Below are 7,444 nucleotides of genomic sequence, written 5' to 3'. Positions count from 1 at the left end.
AAGCCCTGGGGACTGGAGTACTTACTCTTGTACTTAGCCCTGGCTCCCTCTCAGCCTGTGAAGTGTTTCCTAAAGCATCCTGTGCTTGTGTTCTCATCCCCATAAGAACTACTCTCAAGCGATCCTGTCTGTATTTTATGAGGGCTAATTGGAAAGTGTCTGATTGTCAGGAATTTTCTGATACAGGTAGTATATGAATCCAGTCCAGGTATCTGGGGATGATGGTTCTAGCCACCTGCTTGCCCAGGGTTCCAAGTGGAAAGCAGGAGACCCAGCCTCCTCTCCACCCCAGCTATGTCAGGCATCCCTATGCCCGTTCCTCAAGACTGCCGTGTACTCCATCCCCCAGGGTTCCACTACTGCCCCACTCCCGACCTCACTCAGAATCTCTGTGTAAATACCATTGTCTGAATGCACATACTTCTGGGAGAAATCATGTGCTTTATCTGGTTCTGCATCTTAATCATAGCAACTAACCCTTACATGCCCCATTCCACTTTCAAAATGGGCTTCTGTATGTGTTTCATTTAATACCCATACAGTCTAGTGGGGCAGCAGTCGTCATCATCATCCCCAGGGAGACTAAGCTACTTACCCAAGGTCAGCCTGCTAGGGAGCAGCCCGGCTGGGACTCTGCATTTCATGCTCTCTCCACTCTACCAGTTGTTCCCTCCTGCTTAAAGCCAACAGATCTGTGTGGGGAGGGGAGCTTGAAGATGTGTGCAGAGAGGATTTTCCCATTATCCCTTGAAGTCACACAACATAAGCAGCTGTCGATTTCTTTCCACTTAATGGTAGTCCAGCTGTCAGCATAATGGCTAAGAATACAGGATAAAAAGGGAGAGAGGCCTATATTTGAATACTGATCCTTAACCTTGGCATGTGTGACTTTAAGCAAGTTATTACAAAATTGGGACAGTGTTAGCACCTACCTCATAAGGCCAATGTGAGGAATAAATGAGTCTACTATTATTATTACAGAGATAGGTAGATATGCCATAGTCTCTGTAACATAGTAAATAATTTAAAAATGTTGTTTTGGAGGCAATGTTGTTACAGTTCTATTCTAGGGCTCAACTTTCTCACTGACCTCAGTTTGAACAGGGGAGGCAAATAACTTTGAACTGCTTCTTGCTATAGGTTGATTGGAAATGGCTGACCAGGATATGTGTTGAGAAGAAATCTGAGGTTTACTCTGGGATCAGTTGAAATCAATTAGTGTTCCTATCCATGTGCTGTGTAATTGTGCCCTTTTGAGAACCATTTGCAGGTCTTGTCACAGTCTGTGGTTTGGCCTCTCAGACCCATTATCTGTCCTAGGCATTTGCTCAGATCCTTTTGTCATGACCAGTCCTGCTATGTTCAGACCAAGTGCAGTTTCCAGCTCACAGGGGCACTGCCTGCTTGGGTGAGAGCAAAGAATTTAATGAATAGGAGCTATGTATGGATGGGTTCTTAGGAGAGGGGTTAGCAGGCTGGGGATTCAAAAATAACTATGCCACAGCAACTCTGGGTGAGCCAACATATGCTGTATATTTTCATCCAAATAAAAGACATTCATTCTGAAGACCCTGGAACAGCTGTAACTTGAGATTCCCACAAATGCTTGGAAAACTGTCAGTTCTCTCTGAGTGGCAGTAGATACGGAAGCAAGAATGCCAGTAAGAATGTGAAACTGATTCTGAGCAAAAGGGCCTGGGATTACCCTTCCAAGAAGCCAGCATTCTTTAGCACTAATCTAGCATTCAAGTGTTTGGGGGACAGTAATTTCATGAAGCCCACTGATTAAACATTTGCTGATTTCTGTCCTGGAAGAATTACAGAAATACAATAATCATTATGAATGGTCTCTTAGAGTAGGGCTTATCAAAGATTCCACTCAGTGATCTGCAGAGAATTCTAACATTGTGCTATGTTTTTCTTTTGCATCTACCAAATTTATCAATGTCTCAGGTCATTATTTGCCTGATCACAACAACATGCGTTCATGAATATGTATCAGCTAAAATCCTGCAATTTTATGTGTTAATTTGCTCATGTCTTTAGGTGTTTATAGCAATTAAATAAGACCTTGATAAATTTAGAGGAAATAAAAAAGCTTTGATATTATGAGTACTTATGTGGTTGAATTGCAGGCTCTGAGGTAAATTATGTTTTGTGTACCTATTTATTCATTTATTAGTTTATTAGATATTTTCCCATTTAGTTATATTTCTTCCTAGGAAATAAGTAGTCTCTTCTTGACTGCATTGTTTGGCCTTCTGATGCTCATTTTAACTTGTGAATGCAACCAATCCTTTCCTTGGCTAACGCAAATATAGCTGTGCTGTCCTATTGGAGATGCATGGGGAGCATGGCGGCTGGAAATTTACTTGTAGTGAGTCAGAGAAGCCTGAGGGCAGGCTGTACAAGGTCAGGGTTGTCATAGGCCCATTGGGTAGGAGGGGAACCAGGAGGAGAAAGGATCCTGTGGCAGCAGGGGTCACCGGCGGAGAGGAGACCAGCAAGCAAGAGCTCCAGGGGTCCGAGAAAGAAAAACTAGGTGTGGGGCAGCCCCGCGGAGCACAGTGATGGGTAATTGCTGCGGTGGTCTTGAGAAGGTAGGGTTTAGTAGAGCAGGGACTTTGAGTGGGCTCCAGAGAAGAAGCACCATCTCTGGAACCAGAACGTGCCAGGTTAAAATGGAACTGAGCCCAAAGACATGCGAATGGCATAACTTGGTCACAGGACACAACTGTAGGAACAAATGGGGTGGGGTTTCCAGATTTAACAAATAAACATACAAGATGTTCAATTAAGTTAGAATTTGAGGTAAACAAAGAATTTTAATATACGTAGGTCCCATGCAACATCTGGGCATTCTTACACTGAGTATTTACTTATTGTCTATTTGAAATTGAGATTATAAATCTTATATTTTATTTGGCCACTCTAGGTGTGTGGGGAGGGTTGGGGGGTGAGGGACACTGGTCAGCACTTGAGAAGCCTTCCTGATCTGGGAATGGTAGAGGAGCTGGCTACGGGGAGGCATGGAGTGGATACAGAGGGAAATGAAGCAGGGTTAATGTGTGTGTATGTCAGAGAGAGAGAAAGAGAGAGAAGTTCCAAGAGACTACCTCTGAAAAATTTTATATTGGCTCTAAGACCTACTTTTTCATAATGTTTCATTACTTTTTTATTTCCTTTTTTTTTTTTTTTTTTTTGTTTCATTTTGCTTTGCAAGCACAAGTTACACTTGGCCCATGTCAGAGACAGAATATTTGTTGGTTTGTAACATGAAACTGACAAAGCTGTGTGTACCCAAAGCAACACCATCTCATTGAGAATGAAAATTTCAGCACTCCAAAATGGTTGTCTAGATAACAGTGGATGCATGAATATTTGGAAACATCTGGGTGATTGCTATCTTCTGCATAAAAAGTCCCATGAATGACTATATTTTTCCATTTTTATCCAGATATTTTAGAATCCTATAGATAGCCAAAGAGGCTCATCTCCAGAGAGACCACATATTCATCATGAAGTGGGAAATTTTCAAAACTACTTGATTTTTTTTAGTCCATTTTATTTGCCTTCAATCCTTCTAATAATTTTATTGATCTTTGATTCCCACCCTCCCCGCTCCCAGTACCTAGCACAGTCTGGCATATAGGAGATGTTGAATAAACCTTACAAATGAATAGCTGAGTGAATGAAGACATTATTCTTAAATATTTTAACCTCCAGTACAGGGATTATGCTAAACAATGAAAAACTATTTATTTAGAAGGGAAGAGAACAAATATTTATGAAATGTGCACTATGAGATAGAAAAAGCCAGGCAATATGTATTTTATATATATACCTATATCTATATAGATAGATATAGCACAGATATCTATATCTATAGATATAGATATATCTATATCTACAGATATATAGATATATACATACATATATAGATATAGATGCAGATATATCTGTATATCTACATCTATATCTATAGATATAGATATATATATAGCACAGATATAGATATAGATATATGGATATATACAGATATATATATCTATATAGATAGATATAGATATATCTATAGCACAGATATATATCTGTGCTATTACAGTCCACCTGTAAATAATCACTAGTAGTTCCATTATACAATTAAGTAAACTCAAAGAGGTTGAATAAATTGTGAAGGTCCTCATCTAAGAAGTGAGGCTGGTATATGACCCCTGAGCTGTCTGAGCTGTCTGAGCTGTTACAGTATTTCTATTGATTCCTCATCTTCCCAGACTAATCTGCAGTTAACAGTTCATATTTTGGGTGGTCTCCTATCACTTTGAGAGTTAGATGAAAGCCAGAGACATGAACACAGAAAGAAATGTTTCCAGTTTTATGAGCACTGTGGGTTCACCAAGGATCTCTGGTTAAGAATATCGTGATCATAGATTCAGATTGCTCCCCATGGAGTCAGGGCTAGAGAACAGAATCAGCCTATAACTGGCATGGCTAGAGCCCACTTCTCTGACGGCCCTCGTCAAGAAAAAGGGTCGATGTCTTCTTTTCATCCAAGATCTGCTCAACCCTCAAAGAGCCAGTAACTTCTTCTATTCATAGTAAGTCTGCATGGTTTTACTAGGATTTAAAGAATATAGATTTTCTAATTTTTCCTCATTCAGTAACTGGAAAACTAATAAACAATAGTCGCCCAAATACAGTTGGGTCAGGTATCAGGATCAAAGCCCTGATATAATCCTTGCCCAGAACAGAATCCCCATGCAACTAAAACAGCTTAAGCTTCAGACCCCATCATGGGAATGGCCCTTTGCAGTCCCTCAGAGAGGATTTGGAAAAGTATTCACATGATCAAGCATTTTTTTTTTATTTTTAAATCTGCAAACCAAGATCTTTTTGTATGGTTATTCTCCAAGACCCAGTTCCTTCCCCCACTAGAGCTCAGAGGCCACAAACCCTGCCTCTGCCCCTGTCACTGCCCCCATGGAGTTTAGTGAGAAAAGATGAACACTGAATGAGTGATGGCAAGAGTGCTGGACTTTGAGGCTGGGGAGTGCCTGTGTAGCTCCCTACCCCAATGGGACTTAGTCTTTCATGGGAGTGCCAATGAAGGTTTCTCTGAAGACCTGACACCTGAGCTGAGCTCCAAAGGATGAGTGTTTTATTTTTGTTCTTTCTTGTTACATCAAGGAAGGTGTAGCATGAACGGGAACAAGGACTGTGGGTGACAGGCCCCGAGTTGGAAGAAGGCAGGCTTGGACTGGGCACCCCACCGCTGCTGAGCTCAGAAAGGAGAGGAGCTTAGGGGTGAGGAGGCTGAAGAGAAGTCCAGCAGTTTCCTTGAGCCCTGGTGTGGGGCCTGTTGAGCACTTTGAACTTGACTGTAAGGACAGTAAAAAGGGTCTGGTGGGGAGTTACATGATCAGACTAACATGTTAAAAACAACATTCTTTGTGATGAGCACCAAGTGTTCCGTAGAAGTGTCGAGTCACTATATCACTATACTGTACACCTCGAACTAACATTATATGTTGTGTTAACTAATTAGAATTTAAATAAAAACTTAAAACAAACAAACAAACAAAAAACCCAAAAAGCCGCTCTGGCTGTAGGGTGGAGAATAGATTTGTTTTGTTTGTTTTTAACCTCCAGAAACATTACCTTGAACACAGCTGTGACTGGATAAACAAATGGAATATTTGTTTGTGAGGGGGAAGTAATTCTTTCAAAGGCTAGGTGCCTTTGGATATGAGAGGATGGAAATGCCCAGCCAGCCCCTGGGATGAGGAATCAGAAGGGCAGGCCAACTCAGGGCCACAGTGAACAAGATGGGATGTGGATGGTTGGCGGGGGGGGGGGGGGGGGGGGGGGGGGGGCGCATGTGAGTGTGTGCGGAGTGTGAGAGCTCCTCTGGTTCCCTTCCCTTTTTCTCCAGCATAAACGACATGAGGCTTATATCAGGTTGGAAGCAGTGAGAATTGAGGGAGACTCTGGAGGTCTCAACATTGCAAATCAACAGCCTGCATCAAAGACAAAGATAATGTCAATGTCAGGGTCAAAAACCCTGCTGCCCTTTTTAAGAAGCCTCCAGAGCAAAAGTGACCTTCTATGTTATTTTCCAAACTTCAAGTATATTCTTCTCAGCTTTTTCCAAGATCTTCCTCGATTCCTTGCTGAGTTAGGCTATTTTGTCCCAGATTTTGCTCTTCTCCTATTCCCCAGGAATGGAACATGATTTACAATCAGGGAGAAACCTGGCAGTGATTCTATGATATCGTATTGCTTAGGACATGATAGAAAGGTGTGTCACTGATTAGACCTGTGCAAAGTTCTGAAGACATTATGTGGGGGCCTGTGGTGCAGCCTTCCTCAATTATATGAAATAAGTTCAGCAAAACTCAGCTGCCGAGGACCAGCTCATTGAGCCTGACTAACCAAGAAGCATGGCAGTAATTCTTATGAGAATGTATTTATCAAATAAATTATAGAATTATAATGAATTATGGAATACATTTTAGATGAAAAAGAAGTGTTCATGCTTAAAGGGTAAAGATCAATTATCCATAAAATTAGCTGATCTACATTTCATTTGTGATGATGATGGATAAATAAGTAGTTAAGGCATTTTCAGAATTACACTAACACATCTTACCTGTCTACTTAAATGAAGCTCAAGAAAGCAATGCACACTCCATATTGCCTACAGTCTAATACAAAATCTTGGCATCTAGAGTTAAAAGAAATTTAAGCTCAAGAAAGTCTTAATGTTCCCACTATCTATCAGCCTGAAAAGTTTCCTTAGTTTTTCTATTTGGGGAGGCATTTAAGATTTGTGTTCCTGTCGCCTGGAGTGAGGGATTGAAGACGTGAAAGGCAGGGGGAGGAGATGGTGTTGTTGTCCAAGGGGACCAGAGCAGAGGTTGGGGAACCAGAAGGGCACTGAGGGTGAGGGTGTGGGGAAGGCAGAATTAACCAGCTGCTGCTGTCAGCCCTGACCTATTTCTTTGAGCCCTGGGACCTGTCTCTGCCCCTGCTCTCAGCAACAATGACACTGCCTTGGGGCGGCTCTGCAGCCAACCCACACTGAATGATAGCTGTCCCTGGCATTTTCTTAAATGTCACCAGAGAAAGACATTCTCTCTTCCCTGGAGGACACATATGCTACTTGTGGCTAAGTGGACACTTGGTACCATTTTCACACCTTCCAAAAATTGGTCACAGATGAGTCACAAATTTGTCAACTTTTCCAGTATGAGAAGCCATAGATGGAGGTGGATAGAAATGATTTTTTAAATGTGATGTTCTTCTGTGTGGCAGTCAAATGGTTGTCCTGCTATCGGAGAAACATGTGCTTTGAATTATTTTTACAGACACGGAGGCAGATCTGTACCCGATAGCTCTGCGTTCAGAGATTCTGTTCAGAGTCCTGATCATTCTTGGAAATGTT

The sequence above is a fragment of the Mustela erminea genome, chromosome 1 (assembly GCF_009829155.1).
Source record: "Mustela erminea isolate mMusErm1 chromosome 1, mMusErm1.Pri, whole genome shotgun sequence".
Taxonomy (NCBI): domain Eukaryota; kingdom Metazoa; phylum Chordata; class Mammalia; order Carnivora; family Mustelidae; genus Mustela; species Mustela erminea.
This window is presented reverse-complemented; position numbering follows the sequence as displayed.